The following is a 25,034-nucleotide window of genomic DNA, read 5'->3' on the forward strand; positions in this document are numbered from 1 at the left end:
CTACCCCTCTGTATACACTGGTCTCCATATTACTGAATGAGGAGGGTTGAGAGCACATGATGCTTTTATTTTATATCTACATTTGAACTATAATTTTTTATAAAGATAATTAGATGGAGAATATTTAAATAAAACACTGGAAACAAAACGTCCACGTCACACTTATCAGTCAGGTCAAAGACCTAAAACATTCCCGTATACTTCAAAGTAGAAGGCTTTAAAAATACAGACTTGTACAAAGCATCACTTTAGGCAACTTTCAGAAACATGTGTGGTCCATACCTGCCGTGTACTCTACAGCACGGAGCAGAAACAGATGTTTGATGGAAAATCTTCGGATGGAATTTTCTATTGCATGTGTTTAAAAGCATTGTTCCACATGAAGGAGAAGAAGATGGAAACAACGTGCAGATTTATATCTAGATTTCGCTCCTCACAGATTGGAGACCTTCGCGAGTGCTGTGAAATAATACAACTTCATTTTGTAAGGTTTGTCATTGGCATTTTGGAAAAATAAGAAAAATTTTAGAGTGGTTTTCCCACAAGGACAAAACCTGTCCCTATGTTCTGTATTTGGATGTCCCCATACTGTCTGGGAGGTTATTATTAACACCTTCACTGCCTTAGGCCACCAGACATGTTATTAATTACATCTATTATTTATATCTTTGTTGCTCTACAGCACCAGGGATGTTATTATTTATCCCTTATACCTTAGACTACCAGGGATATTATTACAGTGGGTGTGGAAAGTATTCTGACCCCTGTAAATTTTTCACTCTTTGTTTCATTGCAGCCATTTGGTAAATTCAAAAAATTTCATTTTTTTATCATTAATGCACACTCTACACCCTTCTTGACTGAAAAAAACAAATGTAGAAATTTTTGCAAATTTATTAAAAGCGGAAAACTAAAATATCACATGGTCATAAGTATTCAGACCCTTTGCTCAGACACTCATATGTAAGTCACGTGCTGTCCATTTCCTTGTGATCCTCCTTGAGATGGTTCTACTCCTTCATTGGAGTCCAGTTGTGTTTAATTAGACTGATAGGACTTGATTTGTAAAGGCACACACCTGTCTACATAAGACCTCACAGCTCACAGTGCATGTCAGACCAAATGAGAATCATGAGGTCAAAGGAACTGGCCAAAGAGCTCAGAGACAGAATTGTGGCAAGGCTCAGATCTAGCCAAGGTTACAAAATAATTTCTGCAGTACTCAAGGTTCCTAAGAGCACAGTGGCCTCCATAATCCATAATTATAAGAAGTTTGGGACCACCAGAAGTCTTCACAGACCTGGCCGTCCAGCCAAACTGAGCAATCATGGGAGAAGAGTCTTGGTGAGAGAGGTAAAGAAGAACCCCAGGATCACTGTGGCTGAGCTCCACAGATGCAGTAGGGAGATGGGAGAAAGTTCTACAAAGTCAACTATCACTGCAGCCCTCCCTAAGTCGGGCCTTTATGGTAGAGTGGCCCAAAGGATGCTTCTTCTCAGTGCCAGACATATAAAACTCATATTGAGTTTGCTAAAAAAAAAAACCGCATTAAGGATTCCCAGATTATGAGAAGTAAGATTCTCTGATCTAATGAGAGGAAGATAGAACTTTTTGGTGATAATTCTAAGCAGTATGTGTGGAGAAAACGAGGCACTGCTCATCACCTGCCCAATACAATCCCAACAGTGAAACATGGTGGTGGCAGCTGTTGTGAATTCTCTTACTTCTGAGTCGGGGCTCCCTCTGGTGTTTACTGTGGGTAGTGGAGCTGGCCGGGTTGATAGAAGTCTGCCACCTGATGATGATTGGAGATCTGGGGTTACTGATTGGGAGTATTTAAGTGAGCAGACTTCCCTCAATTGTTGCTGGTGATTAGTTCTTCCTGTGCAACTTGCGGTCTGCTGTCTTCTGCCTAATCCTGCATTTTTCAGCTAAGTTGTTTATTTGTTAATCCTTTACTTCTGATCTGGTTTTGCCTTTTTCTGCTTTGCGGGTTCAACGTGCTCCCTACTGGGGGTTGTGCTGGACCCCGCTCCTTATGTTACAGCTTGTGTCAGTTTGTTCAGTCCCCTGTTATATTAGTCTCTTTTGCTTTGCTGCCAGTTCATACCAGAATGCTGATATAGTGGGGGCGAGGTCATGAGACCTCAGTGTTTTTTTGTACATCAGACGTGTTGGATTTTTTCCGTTTTTTGCGTAATTGCAGACAGTGTCTTTCCTTTCCTATCCTATCTAGTCAGTTTGGGCCCCATCATTTGCTTAGTCTATTTTCTGCCTGCGTTTGTGTCTCATCTTGTCTCACCGACAATATATGTTTGGGGGCTATCTATTCCTTTGGGGTCTACTCCGGGGCAGTTTAGATTTCACCTTTCTGGGTTTAGGCTTAGTTAGCTCTCCGGCTGTGCCGAGGCGTCTAGGACATCGCATGTACGCTCCACGGCTACTGCTAGTTGTGTTGTTAGGATTAGGGGTCTGCAATCCGCTAAGTTACCAACCTTTCTGGTTTCCTGGTGGCCTAGCCTATTCCTGCCATCCTCCTCAGTGACCTGTTCATAACAGGCAACATCATGCTATGGGAGTATTGTTCAGTTGCAGGGACCGGACGATTGGTTGCAATTGAAGGAAACATGAATGCGGCCAAGTACAGAGATATCCTGGATTAAAATTTCTTCCAGAGAGGTCTGGACCTCAGACTTGGCCAAAGGTTCATCTTCCAACAAGATAATGACCCTAAGCACACAGCTAAAATAACAAAGTAGTGGCTACAGAACAACTCTGTGACCATTCTTGACTGGCCCAACCAGAGCCCTCACCTAAACCCAATTGAGTATCTCTTGAGAGACCTGAAAATGGCTGTCTACCAACGTTCACCATCCAGCCTGATGGAACTGGAGAGGATCTGCATGGAAGAATGGCAGAGGATCCCCAAATCCAGGTGTGAAAAACTTGTTGCATCATTCCCAAGAAGCCTCATGGCCGTACTAACTCAAAAGGTGCTTCTACTCAATACTGAGCAAAGGGTCTGAATACTTATGACCATGTGATATTTCAGTTTTTCATTATTACATTTGCAAAAAATGTTCTAAACTTTTAATTTTTTTCAGTTAAGATGGGGTGCAGAGTGTACATTAATGATTAAAAAGAACTTTTTTTGAATTTACCAAATGGCTGCAATGTAACAAAGAGTGAAAAATAAAAAGGAGTCTGAATACTTTCCATACCAACTGTATCTACCTTCTCATTTGCCTGGATAATATTATTTACCCCTGAGACCTTAAACCACTAGAGATATTATTATTTACCCATTCACTTCTCAGGATATTATGATTTACCCTTATACCTTAGACCACCAGGAATATTCTTATTTACCCCTTCACTGCCTTAGAGCACCAGGGATGCTAGAGCACATTTACACTGGCTGATGCAATTAACTGGGACGAAATAAAATACACAAAGAAAATGAGAGACGTTTATTTGCATCCTGAATAGGACCTGTGCACAATATATACTACATGGGAATAAACATGCTAGAAATAGGAGGAAACCACTATGGCTAAATAGAGCTGTAAGGGGAGCAATAACTGACAAAAAAAAAAGCATTTAGAGAATTAAAGCAAGTAGGTAGTGATGAGGCATTAAATAATTACAGAACATTAAATAAATTCTGTAAAAAGCAAATCAAGATAGCTAAGATTGAGACAGAGAGACTCATTGCCAGAGAAAGTAAAAATAATCCCAAAATATTCTTTAATTACATAAATAGTAAGAAGCTAAAAAATGATAGTGTTGGTCCCCTTAAAAATAGTCTCGGTGAAATGGTGGATGGGTATGACGAAAAAGCCAATATGTTAAATCACTTTTTTTCAACAGTATTTACACAGGAAAATCCCATGACGGATAACATGATCAGTGATAACAAAAATTCACCAATAAATGTCACCTGCTTAACCCAGCAGGAAGTACGGTGGCGTCTAAAAATCACTAAAATTGACAAATCTCCGGGCCCGGATGGGATACACCCCCGAGTACTGCAGGAATTAAGCACAGTCATAGATAGACCACTATTTTGAATCTTTAAAGATTCCATAATAACAAGGTCTGTACCACAGGACTGGCGTATAGCAAATGTGGTGCCAATATTCAAAAAGGGGACAAAAACTGAATGGGGAAATTATAGGCCAGTACGTTTAACCTCAACTGTGGATAAAATCCTGGAGGGTTTTCTAAAAGATACTATACTGGAGTATCTAAAGAAGAATAACCTCATGAACCAATATCAACATGGGTTTACGAGAGCCCGTTCCTGTCAGACTAATCTGATAAGCTTTTATAAAGAGGTAAACTCTGGACTGGACCAAGGGAATGCAGTGGACGTGGTGTACATGGACTTTTCAAAAGCATTTGATACGGTGCCACACAAAAGGTTGATACATAAAATGAGAACAATGGGGATAGGGGAAAATATGTGTAAGTGGGTTAAGAGCTGGCTCAGGGATAGGAAACAAAGGGTGGTTATTAATGGAGCACACTCGGACTGGGTCACGGTTAGCAGTGGGGTACCACAGGGGTCAGTATTGGGCCCGCTTCTTTTTAACATATTTATTAATGATCTTGTAGTTGGCATAGAGAGTAGAATTTCCATATTTGCAGATGACACTAAACTCTGCAGGGTAATCAATACAGAGGAGGACAATTTTATACTACAGGAGGATTTATGTAAACTAGAAGCTTGGGCTGATAAATGGCAAATGAGCTTTAATGGGGATAAATGTAAGGTCATGCACTTGGGTAGAACAAACAAGATGTATAATTTTGTGCTTAATTGTAAAACACTGGGCAAAACTGTCACTGAAAAAGACCTGGGTGTATGGGTGGACGACAAACTCACATTTAGTGGCCAGTGTCAGGCAGCTGCTGCAAAGGCAAATAAAATAATGGGATGCATTAATAGAGGCATAGATGCTCATGAGGAGAACATAATTTTACCTCTATATAAGTCACTAGTGCAACCACACTTAGAATACTGTGTACAGTTCTGGTCTCCGGTGTATAAGAAAGACATAGCTGAACTGGAGCGGGTGCAGAGAAGAGCGACCAAGGTTATTAGGGAACTGGGGGGTCTGCAATACCAAGACAGGTTATTACACCTGGGTGTTGTGAGTTCATTTTTCCCTTCACCATTGAGGTCTGATGAACTCCCTCCTCTGGTGAAGGAAGGTAGTGAGACTGATTACCAAACACCTGGGCAGCTAGATGATAACTGGGTGGCTGGAATTGAGGACTGGATATAAGGTTGCCGACGCCCTTCTTCCTGGCTGGTGACTTTCCTGCTGGATTCTTGGAGACCAGTCTGATTCCTGCATTTCAAAGCTAAGTTTTTCTGCTCTGCTTTTACTCTTCAGTTTTGTTTTTGCTTTGCCTTGTTTTTTGGGAGTTCTACCATCCCCGGCCGGGGGTGAGCTGAATTCCATTTTTGTCTCTGATCTGTTGATCTTTTGCTCTGTCTTCAGAATATACCTGAGTGCTGATATAGTCTTTTGAAGCCTAGCGACTTCAGGGCCTGTTTTTCCTATCAGTCGGTTGGCTCATTTTGATAGGGTTTTTGCGGATGGCAGACAGCAGCTTTCCTATCCTGTCCTATGTAGTTAGCTTGGGCCCCATCATTTGCTCAACCTATCTTTCTATCTGTGTTAGTGTTTTCATCTTGCTTCACCGTCATTATATGTTGGGGGCTGCCTATTGCTTTGGGGTCTGCTCTGGAGCAGTTTAGTTTTTCCCCTTTCTGTCTTTAGGCTATGTAGCTCTCCAGCTGTGATCGAGGGGTCTAGGGCACCGTAGGAACCCCCCACGGCTACTGCTAGTTGTTGTGGATAGGTTCAGGGGTCTGCAATCCGATAGCTACCAACCTCTCTGGTTTTTCTGGACTTAGCTGGTATTTTGTTTTTTCCTCCTTCGGTGACTCATCATAACACCTGGGGTTATTTAATTTGGAAAATCGAAGGCTTAGGGGTGATCTTATTACAATGTATAAATATAAGCGGGGACAGTACAAAGACCTTTCTGATGATCTTTTTACTCTTAGACCTGTGACGGGGACAAGGGGGCACCCTCTACGTTTGTGTCATGATCCATGCTGGATCATGACAGTTAAAATGCACTAGTAACCTTTTTTTTCTCCTTAAGCTGTGGTGCTTAAAGATAGTGTTGCCCCGGTGGCCATTAGGGTCATTGCACTTTGGTGGTTTTGGTTCTGGTTTTGCCCCCGGTGGCCATCAGGGTCATTGCACTGTGGTGGTTTCAGTTCTAGTTTGGCCCCCGGTGGCCGTTAGGATCATTGCACTCTGGTTTCTTTAGTTTAGTGCATGTGATTATAAAGCAGGTGTGATTGCTCTGGCTCTGCTATAAAAGAGTGTCAGGTGTTGCAATCACTGTTGGTGATATTGCTCATTTCCAACCAAGACTGGTGAAGGAAGGAAAGAGAGAGTTCCTGGCAGCTCAGTCAGAGTCCTGGTGTGGAAGGAGTCAGAGAGGATTTCCTTGCAGCTCTGACAGAGCTTGGTGGCAGCTATTCAGGAGGAAAGCTGCATTCTGATGGTGGACTCTGTTCCTGGGAGCAAGAGCAACAGAGCAAAGCTAAGTGGTGTTTCCCTGTTTGTATTTTTCCTTGGTGTGTATTAGTACAGCGGTGGGGGCAGTGCCTGCACCACCCAGCTCTCTAGCAAGGGATATGTGTAGGGTGTGCTAGGGTGACAGGTATCCTGATCTGCGGCTGGTGCAGAACTGGCCTAGGGATCGTTAGGAGTGGAGGGACACTGACTCAGGGGAGTGCAGAAGGTCTCCACATCCCCGTTCCCTATCGCAGGGCCCACCATTGTAACTGTTGCCCCTTCCCCCGTGTCTTATCGTTTTAGTTACTGGCCTGCTGGTCGTGTCACACAGGACAGTTACACGTGCCGTGTCTTGTTGTCTTAGTTACCGGCCTGCGGGTCGGGTCACACAGGACTGGTCCACGTGACAGTTTGGAGGAAAGAAGGTTTAAGCATACACACAGACGCAGATTCTTTATTGTAAGAGCAGTGATACTATGGAACTCTCTGCCATATGATGTTGTAATGAGTGATTCCCTACTAAAATTTAAGAAGGGACTGGATGCCTTTCTTGATAAGTATAATATTACAGGGTATATACACTAGTTTCCCTAATATTGCGTTGAACCAGGGAGCTAGTCTGATTACCGTATGTGGAGTCGGGAAGGAATTTTTTTCCCCTATGTGAAGCTTACTGTTTGCCACATGGGGTTTTTTTGCATTCCTCTGGATCAACACGTTAGGGCAAGTTAGGATAGGATATGGGTTGAACTAGATGGACTTAAAGTCTCCCTTCAACCTTAATAACTATGTTACTATTAGCCTAGGAATACTTGTTTCCTGATCATTGACTAAACATGTCACCAAACACATGACGAATGAGCAAAATGATTATTATTATTTACCTCTATACATACCTAGACCACCATGGACGTTGCCATTAACAGCTTCACTGCTCTAGACCATCAGGGACGTTATTATTCACCTCTTCCCTGCAGACACCACAAGACGTTACCATAAACACTATCCTAGATAACCAGCGACACCTTTACTGCAGTACGGGTGTGTTACCAATTGCTGAAATTAACACTTTGGTTTTTTAGAGAGAAAACAAAAAATATTAATTTTTATTTGATTTTTTTTGCATAGGAGAAATGAATTTTCCCGCACAGCTTTAGTGCGATAACTACTTGTGTTTTATCTCATCTAAAGGCTTATATGAATTTAAACTAATTAACATTTTAATATCCATCACTTCATCAGGATTTCTCTTTTTGATTCCTTTAAATAAAATCTGTTTAATCCATGTTTCCCCTAGAAAAGCATTGTGGAGTGTCCCGGGGCGGCTGCTCAGCACTGCACCATCTAGTGTTCACCTCCGTCCATGTCCTGTGCTGCCGATAATCACTGCTGGCGAACGTACACATTTCTTGGAGACTTTTATTAGTTACTCAGATGGAATAAAAAAGTGCTGAAAATATCTTTTTCACCAATATCTGCTTGTTAAAGTTAAACTAAAATTTACCATTAGATCTGTTGAATACTGGGGAAAAGGTTTGGGGTTTTTAGGGAAATTAAGGATATTTTATACTACAATTCTCCAGGAAATTCCGGGAATCTCCTGGAAAAAGGAGAAACTTTCTGAACTTCCCAAAAAGTTGACAAATCTCCAGCGATCGCCAAAACCTCCCGGAAAACATCAATTCTAGAGTCTGAGCACATTATTAGGGCAGTTGGAGGGGTGTGAATTGAAAAATGAGGGCATGGTTATGAAAAAAATGGCACCCAATAATCCCCTGGATAGGGATTAACAACCTGTCTCTGCTATTCTGTACATCTTCATTACAGCTGTAGACAATAGACCAGCTGTATATCGTACATACAGTGGGTACGGAAAGTATTCAGACCCCTTTAATTTTTTCACTCTTTGTTTCATTGCAGCCATTTGGTAAATTCAGAAAAGTTCATTTTTTTCTCATTAGATGTGCACTCTGCACCCCATCTTTACTGAAAAAAAAACAGAAATGTAGAAATTTTTGCAAATTTATTAAAAAATAAAAACCTAAATATCTCATGGTCATAAGCATTCAGACCCTTTGCTCAGTATTGAATAGAAGCACTGTTGGAATATGTTTGGTGCAACAACTCCATTCCTGTCTATGAGTGTTCAGGTGCTAGATTTGTATGCTGTTTATAAAGTTAAAAAAACCTCCAAAAGGCTCACACAGGGAGAGCATGTGACTGTATTTCCTGTGTCTGTGTATGAGAGAAGCAGCCTGCTGTAGATGCTGCAGATGCTGCACAGAGAAACTCCCGGACCCCAAAGACCGCAAGATCCTGAGCCAGTATAGACTCAGTGCCCACAGTCTGGCCATCGAATCCGGCCGACACAGGCAGAGCTACAAGCCCAGGGAGGAAAGACTGTGCCAACACTGTGACCAGGAGGCCCTGGAGGATGAGACCCACTTCCTGCTACACTGCTCCAAGTACTCAGCAGTGAGGGACACTCACTTCAGGAGACTCTCACATCTCTTCCCGGATTTCACCACCATGAAGGAGGAAGAGAAAACATACATCCTGCTGGGGGAAGAAGAGAGAGCAGTGGAGATAGCAGCGCAATATGTGAGCGAATGCCATAGACTGCGAGAAAGAGAACTATGATATGCCATGGACTTCTATGGCACCCACCCTGGATATGCCCCCATCCCCCATCCACCTTTCCTATGCCATGGACTTCTATAGCCCCATCCTGGATCTGCCACATCCACCTTTCCTACAGCCCCTTCCCAACATCCCCACAGTCCCTATCCCTATTCCCTTCTGTACACCTGCTTTGGCAAAACTAATGTGTATTTAGTCCTGCCAATAAAGCTTCTTTGAATCTTGAATCTTGATAGAGACACACAAATGATTTATCCCTGATCTATTAAGCTTATCATATATTGTTTCTGTTTGTCCCTGAATAAAGAAGTCCTGTTGTCACACGCTTGGAGAGTATCCTGAATAATCCGCTGCCAACAGGTTATGGGCCCAGAGTGACACAGAACCCCAGAGCAACACAGCAACAGAAGCCAAAGCAAAAGCAGCACCGAGAAACAGAGAAGATGTCCATTAGCAGCAATCCTGTAAAGTTTTCAGTGCTAAGCCTCAGTAACCAGAACTACCAGTCCTGGAAATTCAATGTGAAGATGCTGCTTGTAAGAGAAGGTATGTGGAAATATACTCAGGAACAAGTGCCTCATCTATTACCCGATGACTGGCTAGAGAAGGATCAGAAAGCACAAAGCACGATCTTCCTCAGTGTAGATGATAATCAGTGCATATATGCAAGTGTGCAACTGCAAAGGAGATGTGGGATGAGCAAGTCAGAAAAGGTCATCTTAGCTAATGGTCACTATATGACTTCAGAAAGAGTAGGAGACGGTTACCTCCACTGTCCAGTTTCCTCAGTACCAAGCAGAAAGATCCTATTAAAGGATGTTCTCTACGTTACCAGCCTTGAAAGCAATCTTCTGTCAGTAAAGAAGCTCACGCAAAAGGGAATGTAGTTACTTTTAAAGATAACAGCTGCATCATCTCAAAGAAGGGTCACACTCTTACAGAAGGAAAATGTGGTGCCCCTGAGGCTCAGTCGCCACAGAGGTACTGTACCTTCTTCTAAGGTGCGGTGCCCCACCATCCTGGTAGGTTGGGAACTCCTTTTCACGCTCCAACACTCGCACCCCTGCACATCACATTGAGGTCCTTTCTTCTCCTATATATTAGGAGCACCTCTGGTGGTTCCCTGCATGGAAAACTGGATGTGTTGGGAGGTGGGTGGAGTTTAGACCCATATAAAAGGTTGGGAAGGTTTAGAATTACAGGTCAGTCCCTTAGGGGAGTCGGGAGAAGGAGAGTCAGTCAGGAGAGTCTGAGGACGGGTCCGAGGAGAAGGAGAGAGACGTAGAACTGTAACCTAAGCATCCATCAGAAGGAGAGACAAGTACGGAACGAAGGAGTAGAGAACAGAGAGGAGACGTGGGTTGGAGGAAGAACCCTGCCTAGAGGTTCTCAACGCAAGGCCAGGGCCCGGTCCCCGAAGTTGTATGGACACTTATGGTTCTGCAGCAGACACCGGTGGGGTAGTTGGCTGTAAATGCATTACTCCCATTCAAGACTTGAGGCACAACTGCAACACAGATAGAGGGCCGGGAGTGAGGCGTCCCCGAAGCAGGCTACAGCTGTCTGCCGTGCAAGTAAAGTTCTAGGAACATCTGTTAGGAGGCATTCCAGGGTTACTAAGTACTGGAGTGCTTCACACCACAAGGCGCATTGGAGGAGTCATTCAGGAAAGGTACATGTTGGCGGAATGTTGAAGAGGAGAGCCCTGACTTGCCCAGGAGGTTGATTGAGTCTTTACCCCGGAGGACACGGCACGGACGCAGGCACCAGTGTGTACCACGAACTGTGAGCAAAGCTTTGAAACTGCAAGCTCTGGTGTCTTCCATTCCTTTGTCGCTAACACCTTCAGCACTGCTACATCTGGGTACCAGCATCCACACCATCCTGCACTTCTCCAGATCCATTGCACCTACACTGCCCTGGGACTACAGCTCCACCTGTGGGGAACTACACCATCTTTGCTGCACCACACCATCAGTCCCAGCAGATCTACATGCAGCGTCGGCTTAACACCTCCCTTGCCGAACACCACAGGTGGCATCACAAACTATTATCCCATTAACTACCAAAAACAACATTGATATTGGGCGCCTAGGGCCACGGACCGGGTCACCGACGCTGTGACACATCCCCCTGACACCAGCCCGGTACCGAGTACCCCACGGCCCTGGGAGGGCGACCCAAAAACTCCAAGATGAACTTTATCAGCTAAAATGCAAAGAAAGAGTGTACAGTGCTAGACAAGATCTACATAAGAACTGTATCCATGTATGGCACAGACATCTTGGGCACAGAGACCCAGAAGCAGTAAGGAAGCTAGCTCAACTTGCAAATAGTATTGAAATTAACCAGTGTAGTCAAATGATGAAGTTCACTAGCTGCCTTAAAGGGAAGATGTCCAGAAAATCCTTTCCTAAAATAAGCACCACTAGATCTGCACAGCCACTGGATCTGATACATACAGATGTATGTGGTCCAATGAGTGTTCAAACTCCTAGCAAGAAGAGATATTTTCCCACATTTATTGATGACTACTCCAGATATACAGTCACCTACCTGCTTCACAGTAAGGATGAAGTTCCACAGAAACTTGAAGAATATCTTGCTGTAGTGTTTAATAAATTTGGAAGAATGCCAAAAGCCCTGCGTGCAAATAATGGAAGCGAATATACAGTACAAGTGGTAGGGTGAGAACCATTTTGGAAAAGGATGGAATCGTGGTCCAGACTACCATTCCATACAACCAGAACAAAATGGCACTGCAGAAGGAAAGAACCGTACTCTCTGTGAAAGTGGAAGAAGTATGTTGTTTGATGCGACTCTACCTACAACGTATTGGGGAGAAGCCATCATGACAGCTTGCTATCTTCAAAACAGAGTGCCAGGTAAAGCCACAAATAAAACTCCATATGAGCTATGGAAGCAAAACGTTTATGTATTGTATATACTCGTGTATAAGCCGAGATTTTCAGCCCATTTTTTGGGGCTGAAAGTCCCCCTCTCGGCTTACACACAAGTCATATACCTGGGTGTCGGTGGGGGAGGGGGAGCGAGGGTGTCAGAGATCATACTTACCTGTCCTACCGCGGTCTCTGCAGCCTCGCTCGCTTCTCCACTGTCTCCCTTCCTGTCTTCAGCGGTCACGTGGTGCCGCTCATTTCCACTCACGAATATGCGCATATTCATGAGTGGTAATGAGCAGTACCACATGACCGCTGAAGACAGGAAGGGAGACAGTGGAGAAGCGAGCGAGGCTGCAGAGACCGCGGCAGGATGGGTGAGTATAGCCATATTCACCTGTCCCCCGGTCCATCGCTGCTCACCGCTGTCTCTGCTGCATCCTGTGTCAGTGATGTTTAGGCAGCAGGGGGCGCGGTGACGTGATTAGTGTGCGCCGCCCCTCTGCTGGCTGAACAGTCACTGACACAAGAAGCGGCAGACAGGGGCGATGGACCCAGGAGAGGTGAGTATGGCTTTTTTTTTTTTTGCAGCATATGGGGGCATATTCTATGGAGCAGCATATGGGGGCATAGTCTATGGAGCAGCATATGGGGGCATATTCTATGGAGCAGTATATGGGGGCATAATCTATGGAGCAGCATATGGGGGCATAAACTATGGAGCAGCATATGGGGGCATAAACTATGGAGCAGCATATGGGGGCATAAACTATAGAGCAGCATATAGTGGCATAAACTATGGAGCAGCTTATGGGGGCATAAACTATGGAGCAGCATATGGGGGCATAAACTATGGAGCAGCATATGGGGGCATAAACTATGGAGCAACATATGGGGGCATAAACTATGGAGCAGCGTATGGGGGCATAAACTATGGAGCAGCGTATGGGGGCATAAACTATGGAGCAGCATATGGGGGCATAAACTATGGAGCAGCATATGGGGGCATAAACTATAGAGCAGTATATGGGGGCATAGTCTATGGATTCCACCCTCAGCTTATACACGAGTCAATAAGTTTTCCCAGTTTTTTGTGGCAAAATTAGGGGGGTCGGCTTATACACGGGTTGGCTTATACACGAGTATATACGGTATGTTCCCAAAGAAAAACATTCCAAGTGGGAATCACATCCAAAGCAAGGAGTCCTGGTGGGCTATAGCGAAACACAAAAGGGATACAGAATCCTGCACCCAGATACCAACAAAGTAACAATCAGCAGAGATGTAGTGATTGATGAAAACTCTGTATCCCTCAAATTCCATGAAGTTACACCAGGTATTCAACCTAAGAAGCAAGAACAAGAATCTCAATCACCAAACCCAGACACGGAAAAGGAAAACAATGAAGTGTGGATAAGCTTTGAAGCCAACCCGAGGGATATATTAAAAACGGTGAAGAGCACCTTGTTTGTAAAATGCAAAAATCTCTCTATGAACTTAAGCAGTTCCGAAGAGTTGTTCCGAAGCCACTCCTTTGTTATTTTAGCTGTGTGCTTAGGGTCATTGTCTTGTTAGTAGGTGAACCTTGAATCTTCGATCTAGCCTGAGGTCCAGAGCACTCTGAAAGAGGTTTTGATCCAGGACATCTCTGGTCTAAGAAGGTCTAGGAAGACTTCTGGTGGTCCAAAACTTCTTCTATTTAAGGATTATGGAGGCCACTGTGCTCTTAGGAACCTTAAGTACTGCAGAAATTATTTTGTAACCCTGGCCACAATTCTGTCTCTGAGCCCCTTGGCCAGTTCCTTTGTCCTCATGATTCTCATTGGGTCTGACATGCACTGTGAGCTGTGAGGTCTTATATAGACAGGAGTGCGCCTTTACACATCAAGTCCTATCAGTTTAAATGAACACAGCTGGACTCCAATGAAGGAGTAGAACCATCTCAAGGAGGATCACAAGGAAATGGACAGCATGTGACTTACAGTTGTGGCCAAAAGTATTGACACCCCTGCAATTCTGTCAGATAATACTCAGTTTCTTCCTGAAAATGATTGCAAACACAAATTCTTTGGTATTATTATCTTCATTTAATTTGTCTTAAATGAAAAAACACAAAAGAGAATGAAGCAAAAAGCAAAACATTGATCATTTCACACAAAACTCCAAAAATGGGCCAGGCAAAAGTATTGGCACCCTCAACCTAACACTTGGTTGCACAACCTTTAGCCAAAATAACTGCGACCAACCGCTTCCGGTAACCATCAATGAGTTTCTTACAATGCACTGCTGGAATTTTAGACCATTCTTCTTTGGCAAACTGCTCCAGGTCCCTGATATTTGAAGGTTGCCTTCTCCAAACTGCCATTTTTAGATCTCTCCACAGGTGTTCTATGGGATTCAGGTCTGGACTCATTGCTGGCCACCTTGAAGTCTCCAGTGCTTTCTCTCAAACCATTTTCTAGTGCTTTTTGAAGTGAGTTTTGGGTCATTGTCCTGCTGGAAGACCCATGACCTCTGAGGGAGACCCAGCTTTTTCACACTGGGCCCTACATTATGCTGCAAAATTTGTTGGTAGTCTTCAGACTTCATAATGCCATGCACCCGGTCAAGCAGTCCAGTGCCAGAGGCAGTAAAGCAACCCAAAAACATCAGGGAACCTCCGCCTTTGACTGTAGGGACCGTGTTCTTTTCTTTGAATGCCTCTTTTTTTCTCCTGTAAACTCTATGTTGATGCCTTTGCCCAAAAAGCTCTACTTTTGTCTCAACTGACCAGAGAACATTCTTCCAAAACGTTTTAGGCTTTTTCAGGTAAGTTTTGGCAAACTCCAGCCTGACTTTTTTATGTCTCGGGGTAAGAAGTGGGGTCTTCCTGGGTCTCCTACCATACAGTCCCTTTTCATTCAGACGCCGACGGATAGTACGGGTTGACACTGTTGTACCCTCGGACTGCAGGGCAGCTTGATGTTGTTTGGATGTTAGTCGAGGTTCTTTATCCAACATCCGCACAATCTTGCGTTGAAATCTCTTGTCAATTTTTCTTTTCCGTCCACATCTAGGGAGGTTAGCCACAGTGCCATGGGCTTTAAACTTCTTGATGACACTGCGCACGGTAGACACAGGAACATTCAGGTCTTTGGAGATGGACTTGTAGCCTTGAGATTGTTCATGCTTCCTCACAATTTGGTTTCTCAAGTCCTCAGACAGTTCTTTGGTCTTCTTTCTTTTCTCCATGCTCAATGTGGTACACACAAGGACACAGGACAGAGGTTGAGTCAACTTTAATCCATGTCAACTGGCTGCAAGTGTGATTTAGTTATTGCCAACACCTGTTAGGTGCCACAGGTAAGTTACAGGTGCTGTTAATTATACAAATTAGTGAAGCATCACATGATTTTTCGAACAGTGCCAATACTTTTGTCCACCCTCTTTTTTATGTTTGGTGTGGAATTATATCCAATTTGGCTTTAGGACAATTCTTTTTGTGTTTTTTCATTTAAGACAAATTAAATGAAGATAATAATACCAAAGAATTTGTGTTTGCAATCATTTTCAGGAAGAAACTGAGTATTATCTGACAGAATTGCAGGGGTGTCAATACTTTTGGCCACAACTGTAAATATGAGTGTCTGAGCAAAGGGTCTGAATACTTATGATCATGTGATATTTCAGGGTTTTTTTATTAAATTTGCAAAAAAAATCTACATTTCTGCTTTTTTCAGTCAAGATGGGGTGCAGAGTGTACATTAATGAGAAAAAAATTAACTGTTTTGAATTTACCAAATGGCTGCAATGAAACAAAGAGGGAAAAATTTAAAGGGGTCTGAATACTTTTCGTACACACTGTATGTTGACCAAGCCCGGAGTAAGGAGCTCTCTGGTTGCAGTAGTGAATCTGCTGGTTTTGTGGAGTTTGTGGTCCTAGTGCCTTTCTTCTGCTTTGCGTTGTTTTGCAGCAGAGAAAGTTGTTAAGGTAAGTGTTGTGTTTTACCTTGTCTGCCTGGTGCTTGTCACTGTCCCCTGTGTTGCACCATCTCCAGTGGTGAGGCTAGCACCCTTGCCGGCCAGTGCACTAGCCAGGGCAGTGTGAGGTGACAGTGAGGGACAAGGTTTGTGACGGAGGCGGGGAAAAGAACCCGCTTAGGACGTTAGGGGAGTGCAAGGACAGGCTCAGGTTTGAGCTCAGGAGGTGTCCTTCCCTCATTCTCTATTGGCAGGGCCTTCCTCTCCACTTTCCTATCCCATTGTGGGTGTTGTGCCATTCGCTGGACCGACCCCTGTTGGGTCGTGACATTTATATCACTGAGCGGTGAAGAAACAATAAATTTCTTTTTTACCAATAAAATATTGTTTTAGCCCCAAGTTTTTAATTTTTCTAAGGGCTATTAGGAATTTTTTTTCCACAAACTGAGGTCCATTTTTTCCTGAGTGCACCAATACCCTACATCTAGAGGTGCAGTGATCATATTGACACCATGGGTGTGTCACAGAATTTTATACTATTGGGCAGTGATCAAAAAATAACTACATTTTTACCACAAAAATTTTGTTATAGCCCCAGATTTCACATTTTCACACATGAAAAGGGTAAAAATGGCACCAGAATTTGTCCAACAATTGCGACTGAAAATGGCAATACCCCATGTGGCTGTACAGAACTACTTAGCCATACGGAGAGACTTAGGAGGAGTGGAGCGCTATATGCCTCCTGGAGCACAGATTTTCCTAGAACAGTTTGCGGACTACATATTATTATTATTTATTACTATAGCGCCATTTATTCCATGGCGCTTTACATGTGAGGAGGGGTATACATAATACATACAAGTACTGTAATCTTAAACAATACAAGTCACGACTGGTACAGGATGAGAGAGGACCCTGCCCGCGAGGGCTCACAATCTACAAAGGGATGGGTGAGGATACAGTAGGTGAGGGTAGAGCTGGTCGTGCAGCGGTTTGGTGGATCGGTGGTTACTGCAGGTTGTAGGCTTGTCGGAAGAGGTAGGTCTTCAGGTTCTTTTTGAAGGTTTCCATGGTAGGCGAGAGTCTGATATGTTGTGGTAAAGAGTTCCAGAGTAGATTGGATGCGCGGGAGAAATCTTGTATGCGATTGTGGGAGGAGGAGATAAGAGGGGAGTACAGAAGGAGATCTTGTGAGGATCGGAGATTTCGTGCAGGTAGGTACCGGGAGATGAGGTCACAGATGTATGGAGGACTCAGGTTGTGGATGGCTTTGTATGTCATGTTTAGGGTTTTGAACTGGAGTCTTTGGGTAATGGGAAGCCAGTGCAGGGATTGACAGAGGGGAGAGGCCAGGGAATAGCGGGGGGACAGGTGGATTAGTCGGGCAGCAGAGTTAAGAATAGTTTGGAGGGGTGCGAGAGTGTTAGAGGGGAGGCCACAGAGCAGGAGGTTGCAGTAGTCAAGGCAGTAGATGAGGAGGGCATGGACTAGGGTTTTTGCAGATTCTTGGTTGAGGAATGTACGGATCCGTGAAATATTTTTGAGTTGAAGTCAGCAGGAAGTGGAAAGGGCTTGGATATGTGGTTTGAAAGAGAGATCAGTGTCAAGGATAACCCCGAGGCAGAGAGCTTGTGGGAGTGGATAGAGTGGGCAGCCATTTACTTTAAAGGATATGTCCGTTGAGGGGGTCACGTGAGATGGGGGAAAGATGATGAATTCGGTTTTGTCCATATTAAGTTTTAGAAATCTAGCAGAGAAGAAGGATAAAATAGCAGACAGACATTGAGGGATTCTGTTTAGTAGGGAGGTGACATCTGGTCCGGAGATGTAGATCTGTGTGTCATCAGCATAGAGGTGATACTGAAAGCCATGAGATTCTATGAGCTGTCCAAGGCCGAAGGTGTAAATGGAGAAGAGCAGGGGCCCTAGGTCTGAACCTTGCGGGACTCCGACGGATGGGGGCGCGGTGAGGAGGTGGTGTGTGAGTGGGAGACGCTGAATGTCCGGTCTGCTAGGTATGACGCAATCCAAGATAGGGCCAAGTCTGTGATACCAAGAGATGAGAGGATCTGTAGTAATAGGGAATGGTCCACTGTGTCAAAGGCAGAGGACAAGTCCAGGAGGAGGAGGACAGAGTAGTGTCGCTTGACCTTGGCGGCTAGTAGGTCATTGGTGACCTTAGTTAGGGCAGTTTCAGTGGAGTGGTGTGGCCGAAAGCCGGATTGCAAGTGGTCAAGGAGGGAGCAAGAAGAGAGGTGGGAGGACAGTTCAAGATGGACATGTTGTTCCAGTAGTTTTGAGGCATAGGGGAGAAGTGATATAGGGCAATAGCTAGATACAGAGGATGGGTCAAGAGAGGGCTTTTCGAGGATAGATGTGATTGAGGCATGTTTAAAGCTTGAGGGGAAAACACCAGTTGTTAGTGATAGGTTGAAGAGATGGGTTAGGGTTGGGATAAAGACTGTGATGAGGTTTGGGATGAAGTGGGATGGGATCGGGTCAAGTGCACAGGTAGTGAGATGTGATCTTGAGAGTAGAGTGGAGAGTCGATCTTCTGTAATGGTGGAGAAGTTGGTTTTGGAGGAGGAGGGCAGGGCAGGTAGGAGGAAGGGCACTAGGGGTTGTTGACCAAAACTGACTCTGATGTTATCAATCTTCCCCTTGAAAAATGAGGCAAAGTCTTCAGCTGAGAAGAGTGGAGAGGGAGGAGGTGCTGGGGGGTGGAGGAGAGAATTGAAGGTGTTGAATAACTGTTTAGGGTTGTGAGATGGAGGATATGAGAGATGACAAGTAGGTTTGTTTTGCTGCAGCGAGTGTGGCCTTGAAAGCAGTGAGGGGCTGTTTGAATGCGATGAGGTCTTCATTGGAGTGGGATCTTTTCCATCTCCGCTCAGCAGCCCTGGAAGCCCGCCTCAGTTCTTTGGTCAGACTGGTGTGCCAGGGCTGTCTGTTGATTTTGCAAGCTTTGGTATGTTTGAGAGGGGCAACTGATTCCAAAGCTACATCTATTGTGGTGTTATATAGAGTGGCAGCGGCATCCGCATTGTGTAGAGAACTTATGTCTGTAAGAGGGAGGAGGGATTTAGACAGTGAGTATAGATCGAGGTGTTGAAGATTTCTGCGAGGGTGTGCAAGTTTTTGAGGTGGGGATTGTGGACCTGAGGAGGAGAGGGAAGAGAATGTAAGTTGGTTGTGGTCAGAGAGAGGAAGAGGTGAGTTAGAGAGGCTAGATAGGGAGCAGAGGCGGGTGAAGATGAGGTCTAGTGTGTGGCCATCTTTGTGAGTGGCTGCAGAAGACCATAGAGTGAGGCCGAAGGAGGAAGTGAGATAGAAGTTTAGTGGCAGCTGAGAGGGAAGTGTCAATGGGGATGTTGAAGTCGCCCAAGTGGGGATATCAGTGGAAAGGAAATGAAGTAGCCAGGTGGTGAAGTGGTCAAAGAAGGTGGTGGCTGGCCCTGGAGGGCGGTATATGACAGCTAGTTGGAGGTTGCAGGGGGAGTAGATGCGCAGAGAGTGCACCTCAAAGGAAGGGAGGGTAACAGAGGGTGGCAGTGGGATTGGGGTGAAGGAGCAGTTATCTGACTGGAGAAAAACAACTCCTCCACCATGCTTGCAGCTGGGGCAGGGTGTGTGGGAAAGGTGGAATCTACCATACGAGAGTGCAGCAGGAGAGGCTGTGTCAGAGGGGGTGAGTCAGGTTTCGGTGGTGGCGAGGAAGGAAAGTTTGTTAGTAATAAAAAGATCATGGATGAAGGAAAGTTTGTTGCAGACAGATTGAGCGTTCCACAGAGTTCCTGTTAGTGGGACTGGGGAAGCTGGGGCCGGGCGAATGTGTATAACTTTGGAGTGGTTACAGAAAGTTGTGATTAGGGGTGGATGGGAGGTAGAAATGACTGTGGGAATGTGGTGAGGAGGACCAGGATTTGGAGAGATATCGCCGGCAGTGAGGAGGAGCAGAGAGAGTGTTAGCAGGTGGGAGCAGGAGAGGGCATGAGGGGGCTGTCTGTGTTTGGAGATAGAGGATTGTTTGTTGAGGAACAGATCTGAGGAAGAGGTGAGATGGATTGGAAGGATTGAAGAAGAGATGAACAGTTCCTTGCTTTGTGTAGGGGTTAGTGGTGTTATCAGAAAGTGAAGGATTATAGGGGTCAGAGTGGAAACAAACAGAAACATTGTTTACAGTGACTCTTTCCAGTTAACTTCTGTTCCCTTCTGGTTCAATTCTGGATTAGTTCATATTTTCATATCATCTCACACTTTTAAGATACACACTTATAGGATACACACTGCAGACTAAAGTCTTGGCAGACTTGTGCTATGCAATATATGTGCTACAAAGTGCAATCAGGTGTGAAGCTGAGAGGAGTGTTCTGTGCTCCTCTTGGTCAGACAAGTAAGAGTGGACCAGATGCATATGATCAAGCCAAAGTAAACAAGGTCATAAATAACACTGGGGTAAAGCAGGGGGTTAGTTGAGAGACATACAGAGTGAATACAATGTGCAGAGGTAAGAAGTCTCTGTGGAAAGCTCAGTGACGTACCTGTAGGGAGAATAGATAGACATGCTGGTTAGACTGCGATGGTGGCAGATGAGAGGGCACAGTCTGTGTGCATCATTCTGGATTAATATACATATACAGAGCCCCTAATTGCTAGAAGAGCAGAATCACTCCTCAAGTCACCCCACTTTGGAAACTATACCCCTTGGGGAATTTATCTACAGATGTAGTGACGAATTTTGACTCCATGGGTATTTTCCAGAAACAAGCAGCAATGAATATTGCCGAGTTAAAATTGCAAACTGCCGCTGTAGTGACCAGTACGCTGTAGTGACCAGTACGTTATTCCCAGCTCATGCTTCTGGAGGTATGCACCCATAAGTTAGGTGGGCTCTTATTGCTTTAGAAATGCCAAATGTGGATGCTAAATGTGGTTTAGGACACTGTGGGGCTCATAAAAGAATTTGGATTTGGAGCAAAGAATTTGCTGAATTTCTTTTGGCGGGTGAGGAGCCATTTCGCTTTTCCAGAGCCTTTGTGCTTTCAGTAACGTGGAAGCCCCTTATATTTCCGTTAACAGATGACAGACCTGAGTGGCAACTTACTTTTTTGTGGATTGAGTTGAAGCTTTTATTGAGAACATTTAACATAACGTTTTGGATCACAGTTATCCGGTGCTCTACGGTGATCACTTACTTTGGGGTTTCCATCTAAATCTCTGAGTGCCATGATTCAGATGAAACCCACTATAATGAGGCAGCAAAGTTACTCTACACTATGGGACTATCATTTTTTGCAGGCTCATCGCTGTCAGCGCTGCACTGACAGGGAAAGTTGCTGATTATGCACTGTACATGATCAGCAAGTTTCCTAGCTCTGGTGACCCGGATGTCATTACGACCACATCAGGTTAAATTGCCGGGAGCAGTCTGTGACACTTAGTGCCGGGTGTCAGCTATCAGAATCAGCTGACACCCGGCGGCGATCGCCCACACACCACACGTGTGCGCGGGCGATCACCCTGATGTAATAATCCGTCCATGGTCAGATAGGCCCAGGTCACATGGACGGATTATTACGTCTGATGCCTGAAAGGGGTTAAAACTTCCCTTCACCTGGGGCAAAGGTTCAGATCAACGTCTTAGCCCTATATACAAAGGGGTTTCCCGGTCTTTTGCAAAAAGTCTGCAGTCCCTACTCTGTGACTGCAGATTCTGAATCCTCACAGTGTGTCCTCCGCACGCTGTCAGGACTCTCCGGTGTCTGCTATGAGACTGAACTTTCCGACTAGACGTGCCCACTTGCGTTGAGCGAGGCCGTGCATGTCTGGTCGGAAAGTGGCCAAAATGTGTAAATTGCATACTTGCAGTCACGTGAAAGCAGACTTTTAGCGAAAGAGAGGACAACCTTATTAAATAATATCTCCAAAGCAAGGCTTGTTTGCGCATTCCATGCATTTAGTCCTCGAGGCACATGCCCTTAACAAAAGATCAGTGTATCCCGGAAACAACTGCATGAAAATTTTGTAAAATCCATTTCTCTGTACAATGATATAATAAATGCATAGCGTATTTGCTAAGAGAAGCAGATTTGAGAAGTTTTGGCAAACCTTCATTATTAAAAGTTATCTGCAATTTGCACTCTGAGTCGTCTTGAGACCTCACCCCCCCTATGTTCCATGGAAGGAGTAAGGAAAGTTCAGCCAGAGGTAGAATGAGGAGAGGAAGCTTCTCCCTGTGAGCACGCTCATAGCAGGATGAGAATTCAATGATTTCTTTCACCTTGTCAGCTCCACATGAGATGTGCTGGATACTGCATGTATCAATCTTATCAGGAGCGGCCAACAACCCCAGACCTAGACGGCTGACATCAGCTACCTTATGGCTACCTGGTTAAGCTACTCATCTAAGAAATATAAAATTATGTAAAAACTGTGCCTGATGTTTTCATTTGTTTTTTGTGTCTTTTCATTTTTTTGATTGTTTTTGTAGCAGAATTTGTTACAATGGAACAGTCAATCAGTAGACTATTCGCTGGTAATGGATCAAATAATATCTGTATTCTAATATGTGATGTGCAGACCTTAGTGTCTGACAGAAAACCATGGTCTTGTTGCAATACACGCAAACACTTTTTTGAGTAGGCAGTGCTACCTTGTCAGCACTTCATATCCTTCATTGTGTCTGCCATGTTTCAATGACTTGCCCGGCATGAACTGAAAGCCCCCTGATTTGTTGTGCCTATATGCACTTTGTCAGACAGGAGAGCAAGAGCAGATAGAATACCTATCACCTCTTTCTGTAGAGAGAAAAATACCTGCCCCCATTTTTGGTAGACAAGCCTCCACTTCCACTAGAGAGAAAAAGACCCCCCTACTTCCTATGGAGAAACAAAGACCCACCCTTCTTCCTTTACAGTGTCAAAGATCCACCTCCACTTCCTGCAAACAGACAAAAGGCCCACATCACTTCCTGTGGAGAGACAAAGATCCACCTCTGCTTCCTGTAGAGAAAAAAACACGCACCTCACTTCCTGTAGAGAGTCAAAGATCCACTTCCTGTAGGAAGTTGGAGCACTCGCCAGGGCAGTGGGGAGTACTCGGTACCGGGCCGCTCCTTAAAGGGGCAGTGTCACATCAGCGGTAACCCGGTCTGTGGCCCTGGGTATCCAATAAAACGGGATGTTTTGCAAAGGGAAAATAAAGAGTTTGTAAAGTGTTCATGATGCTACCAGTGGTTTCTGGTCAGAGGTGACCAGCGCTGCAGAACAGATCCTCTGTGACTGTTAGTGACGCAGAAGAGTTGGTATAGCTCTCCACAGGAAGAGCTTTGTACCAGGGCAGTTGTAATAGAATAGCTGTAGTATTTGGCAAGGGATGTAGCAGTGCTGAGTGGGTGTTTAGTGATGATAGATGTAGCAGAGTTGGATAGGTGATGCAGGAAGAATTCAGAGGACACAGCTGGGTGCAGTTCCAAAGCTTTATTCACTATTCTGATGTACATATGCCCACTTGGCACTGCGTCCTCCAGGTGAGGGGTCCAGCAAACTGCCAGGCAGATCAGGATGCACCTTTCCAGGACTCCTTTAAGTGTGTGCCTTCCTGGCCGTCTCACAGTGTTGGTTTTTCACCTCTCCTACCCAACACCTCACAGTCAGTGTCCCAGGCCAGCAGCCGCGGACCTTGTCAGATAACATACTCTGGGTTTCCTTGCTCCCTAATGGCTGCCTTTCCGGCAAAGATAACTGTGGCTTGTGATTGAGGTACCTAAAGGTGCCACTGCCTTCGGCTTTAAAGCTGAGTCCGTTGTTCACTCCACTAGGCTATGGGCCGATACACTTCTGCGACCTGATCTCTTCACTACTGGATCGGGCCCAACGGGTGGCATCCGCACTCCCCGTGCCCCTGAGACCCCTTCTACTCCCCTCTGGGAGCTTCTTCTGTATCTTTCCTTCTGCAGCTCCTCCTGACAGGGAGCTGCTTCACCACAAGTCTGTCACTTTCACTTTCTCCTCATGTTCTGCCTCACTCTGCACTGTTCTTCCCACTCTCCTTCTGTTACACTCCACCCACCCCCAACACTCTTTCCTACCCAGCAGGGATAGAGGAGCACTTGCTGCTATAGTGTGTGTTGGGTGCAGGTGTTAGAGTCCTGTGGGGTGCTCCCTCCTTACCTGAGAGTGGGGTACCACACCTCTGGATGAGGTGCAGTACCTCTGTGGCGACTGAACCCTCAGGGGCACCACAAAGACAAAGAGCCATCTCCACTTCCTGTAGAGAGATAAAGACCGGTCTCCCTTCCTGTAGAGAAACAAAGATCCACCTCCACTTCTTGTAAAAAGACAAAGCTCTGCCTCAACTTCCTTTAGAGAGGCAAAGATCCACCTCTACATACTCTAGAGAGAAAAAGATCCACCTCCACTTCTTGTAAAAAGACAAAGCTCTGCCTCAACTTCCTTTAGAGAGGCAAAGATCCACCTCTACATACTCTAGAGAGAAAAAGATCTGCCTCCACTTCCTGTAGAGGGAAAAACACCTATCCACACTTCCTGTAGAGAGATGAAGATCTACCTCTACTTATAGTAGAGAGACAAAGACCCACCTCCACTTCCTGAAGATAATCAAAGACCCACTTCCACTTAGGCAGAGAAACAAACACCTTCCCCACTTACTGTAGAAAAATTAACATCTTTCAAAGCAGAAATAAAAATGGGGATCCTTTTTCCACCCTAGCACAGCCATATCTAAGGGTACCGTTACACCTAGCGATGCACCAGCGATCCCGACCAGCGATATGATGCGGTCAGGATCGCTGGTGCATCGCTAGGTGGTCGCTAGTGAGCTGCCACACAGGCAGATCTCACTAGCGACATCGCTGGGGACGGGGATCGCTACTTACCTGTCAGACGAGGCGATCCTGCGTCCT

Source organism: Dendrobates tinctorius, unplaced genomic scaffold (genome assembly GCF_039654945.1).
Source record: "Dendrobates tinctorius isolate UK_male_01 unplaced genomic scaffold, ASM3965494v1 ptg000135l, whole genome shotgun sequence".
NCBI classification, from domain to species: Eukaryota; Metazoa; Chordata; class Amphibia; order Anura; family Dendrobatidae; genus Dendrobates; species Dendrobates tinctorius.